At 44.2% G+C, this 4,191-nt stretch overlaps 1 pseudogene; it reads right to left on the reverse strand.

Moving 5' to 3' along the window:
* Positions 1-3,409: 3,409 nt before the first annotated feature.
* LOC128110238 (uncharacterized) lies at positions 3,410-3,510 on the reverse strand (annotated as a pseudogene).
* Between the last annotated feature and the right edge of the window lie 681 nt (positions 3,511-4,191).

Genomic DNA, 4,191 nt, shown 5'->3' on the forward strand with positions numbered 1-4,191 from the left:
AAAGATACACAGGAGAGCAGAACAGTGAAGACCTGGCCACTAAGGGTCTATTGCTGCCTTAGCAAGAACCACTGTCCAGTTCAGCCTCTGTGGGACCCATGTTCTTAAAAGTTCATGACATTCTGGGCTGGGGAGGTGGCTCAATGGGTAAGAGTTCTTCCCATGAAAGTGTGAAGACCTGGGGTTGGATTCCTACTATTCATGTGAAAAGCTGGGTTTAATGTTGAGGTGGTGGTGGTACACACCTTTAATCCCAGCACTCGGGAGGCAGAGCCAGGTGGATCTCTGAGTTTGAGGCCAGCACCCAGTAGTGTGGCGGTTTGAATGAAAATGGCACCCATAGACTCACAGGGAGTGGCGTTATTGGAGGTGTGGCCTTGTTGGAGTATTCATGGTCTTGTTGAAGGAAGTATGTCACATGGGGGTGGGCTTTGAGATTTCAGAAACTCAAACCAGGCCCGGTGGCTCACTCTCTCTTCCTGCTGGCTGGTCTGCTTCCTGAGGATCCAGATGCAGAACTCTCAGATCCTTCTCCAGCACCACGTCTGCCTGCATGCTGCCATGCTTCCTGCCATGATGTCAAGGGACTAAACCTCTGAACTGTAAGCCAGCCCCAGTTAAATGCTTTCCTTTATAAGAGTTGCTGTGGTCATGGCGTCTCTTCACAGCAGTAGAAATCCTAAGACAAGGCGCGTGAACAAAGGTTTGTTTCCAGGAGCATAGGCACCTGTGCCTACACTACTGAAGAACATACCTCTCCCTCCCTCAGCAACTATTAACTGCAAATCAGTACCCAGCGATGCGCAGAGCCCCAATACGGTAACTTTTATTTATTTATCAACCAAGAAGAAAGTGTTCTTTTGAGGGAAAGCTCCTGGGAAGCATTCCCTTATGTCTTGGTTAGGTCTGGATCCGATGCCAGTCAACAAAAAGCAAGATGGGAATTAGTTCCTTCCCATAGACACATTGTGATTAATGACACTGGGATGCCGTTAGCAAGAAGGTAGTAAAGCTGCTGTGCAGGCAGCCAACGGTCACACACAGGCTAGGTCTAGAAACAGATTATTATCTTTTTTGTAAGTTTCAAAAGATTGATTTCTACTAATGTATATGTGTGACTATGTGTGTGTATGCCGCACATGTGTGAGTGCCTTTGGAGGCCAGTAGAGAGCATTTGTAAGCCACCCTATGTGAGTACTGGGTACCAAACTCTGGTCCCTTGAAAGAGCAGCAAGTTATCTTAACTATGGCATCATCTCTCTAGCCCCCTCTTTTACAATTAAGTAAAAAAAAAAAATTAAACAGAGGGTTTTATGTAGCTCAGGTTGGTCTTTGACTTTCTATGCGGATGAAAGTGAGCCTGAACACCTTGTCTTTTTGTCCTGACCTCTCAAATGCTAGGATACCAGGCAAACACCACCATGTCTGCCTCTAGAAAATAGATTCTAAGACAGAACTTTAGATGTAAGATACTACATAGGGTCAAATCCTGTGGGAGGACCCATTGCCTAGAGAAACAGGATGACTAGAAGCTATGTGGGGGCCATGATGCAATCCCTAAGCAGGAAAAGGAAGTAGCTGAGTACTAAGGAAATCTAATCACAACTAGACTAGTTGATAGCAGTATGTTGGTTCATAACTTGTACCGAGCAATAAGGTTGGGGATGTGGCTGAGCTGCTGGAGGGCTTGGCGAGTGTGCACGAAGCTCAGACTCTGATCTTCCAGCATGGCATAAAGCATACATGGTGATACACTCCTGTAATCCCAGCTCCAGGTAGGTGAAGACGAAGCATCAGAAACTCAAGGCCAACAAAAACCTCTGCCAGCCCTCTGGGACTCTCTGGAGAGTATTGCCCACCTGTATTTCCCATGCCAAACCAAGCTGTCCTAGCTTGCAGCCCACTGCCTTTCACAGCCAGTAAATGCAGATCATGCCGAGAATGCACAACCTTGGCAGAGTGGTTCTTTCTACTCAAGGGTGACCATGAAAATGCTGACAGCTGGCAGCCATCTGTTGGCTACAGTTCTTACATCTGGAAAGCAAGTTTCTCCGTGGCAGGGGATCTGAGAGGTGTCAGTTTCTGCACATCATACTCATAGGTCTTTCTCTATGATCTCTGTGATGGACGGGGATGAGACTTAGGTCCATCTTAAGAAGGGACGTACTGCCTCAACTGCTTCAGGGGAAGCCATTCTGACACTGAAAGGGCAGAGAGGTAGGAGGACTTGGAGAGAAAGCTTGGGCAACTCCCTGCCCACTACCAAAAACTTGTCATAGTCATGGGGTACCGGTGAGTATAGGCATGACGTAAGAATTTCCAAGAACTACTGTACAAGGGTCACAGATGAAGACTATTTATGAATTGCCTTTATTCTAAAATTAGACACTCTAGTTGGTTGTTTGAAACCATAAATATACTGTTTCTGTGTTCAGAAATAGTAACAGGGTTCTTAATAAATGCATGGAAGACCACAATCTATCAGAAGTGTCATGGGATTTCAAAGTTATCAATTACCCTTTTTTCTTTTCCTTATTTATTTGTTCTTTTACTTATCAGAGTAGCAGGGATTGAACTCAGGGCCTTGTGCACACTAGGTAAGCACACTCTACCTCTGAGCTGCATCCCCAGTCCTCAATTGCTCATTTTTCTATTTTTCTTTTTAGAAGAATGCTTTACCATCTAGGTCCTTTATTTCTTTTTGTACATTAAGTCATGAACTCATTGGGAATGGGCTCCAGGATCTCAGGCTCCCTCCTGTAAGTTCCGACAAAATGTGATTCTCTGGGTGGAGCAGACTGGTGCTTCACTTGAACCCAGGCGCCTTTCCCTTTGGCTTCCTTCTTCTGGTCATTTTCTTTCACCCATTTCAGGAAGCTGTCTTGGCTTTTAGAGTGTTCAATGCGCTCAATATGTACATTAATTCTCATGGTAGGAATCTCACTCTTAACTTCCTCATTGTGGGATGATCTTTCTGTGCACTGTAAAGATGTGTCTCTGCCTAAGGTGCCTTCTGATTGGCTTAATAAAGAGCTGAATGGCCAATAGCTAGGCAGGAGAGGATAGGAAGGATTTCTGGGGCGAGGAACTCAGGAAGAATCTGAAGTGTGCAGGATTGAACAGCCAGACACAGAGGGAGTTGGACATACAGAATGGAGGAGAGGTCAAAACAAAACAAAACAACACACACATGGCAGAATATAGATTAATATAAACGGGTTAATCTAAGTTACAAGAGCTAGTTGGGAACAAGCCTAAGCTAAGGCGAAGCTTTCATAATTAATAAGAAGTTCCCACATCATTATTTGGGCACTGGTGGTCCAATGAAAGTCTGACTACACTTGCTTGTTTACAATGATGCCCACAGCAGGCTGACTCATCAGTTGTAGACTCTTTCAGTTTTTCCATGGAGAATTTGCAACACCTCATGAATTTGCTTGTCATCCTTGCATGGGGGCCATGCTAATCTTCTCAGTCTTGTTCTAGTGTTTAGTGAGCACTTAACTGTTCTTTATAAAAGCATTTCTTCCTAGAAGACATGAAGGTGTGTGCATCCCTGGAGTGTACATGATCTGGGATGGATCTGCTCAGGAGCAACCAACACCTCATCTCTTTATTTCATAAGAGAATCAAGTAATTTAGCCCTGGATTCCAGCCCAGAGTGGTTGCTTTCTTAATACCATTTAGGGCATTGTTCTGTTCTGTCAAAAGATGGGTCTTTAATAACGATCCACAAAGAATCAAGACTCTATCTGCCCAAAGGCAGAAAAATAAAGATATAAAAACACTCTAGTTTTAGAAGCTTTTTATTTTTAAAAGAGATGTGTTTCTTTGATTCTCTCTGTGTGTACATGTGTGTTTGGGCAAATGTGTGCAGTTTCCTGCAGAGGCCAGAAGAGGACATGAGAGCGCTGGAGCTGGAATTCCAGATGGTTGTGAGCCACTGATTGTGGGTGCTGGGAATTGAACTCAGGTCCTCTGCAAGGGCAGGATTAGCTCTTAGCCCTTGAGCTGTCTATCTCTCCAGCATCTAGAGCCATTAAAAAAAATCATCTCTGAAGTCATAAAGAAGAAAGTAAAGCCAAATCAACTTCAGCAACACATGGTAAGGTCTCAAGGACACTCAGTGGCACACAACACAAGACTAGTAATTAGTGAATTTTTTTTTTTTTTTTTTTTGGTTTTTCGAGA

The sequence above is a fragment of the Peromyscus californicus genome, unplaced genomic scaffold (assembly GCF_007827085.1).
Source record: "Peromyscus californicus insignis strain IS unplaced genomic scaffold, ASM782708v3 Scaffold_14__1_contigs__length_90479793_seg_2, whole genome shotgun sequence".
Classification (NCBI taxonomy): Eukaryota; Metazoa; Chordata; class Mammalia; order Rodentia; family Cricetidae; genus Peromyscus; species Peromyscus californicus.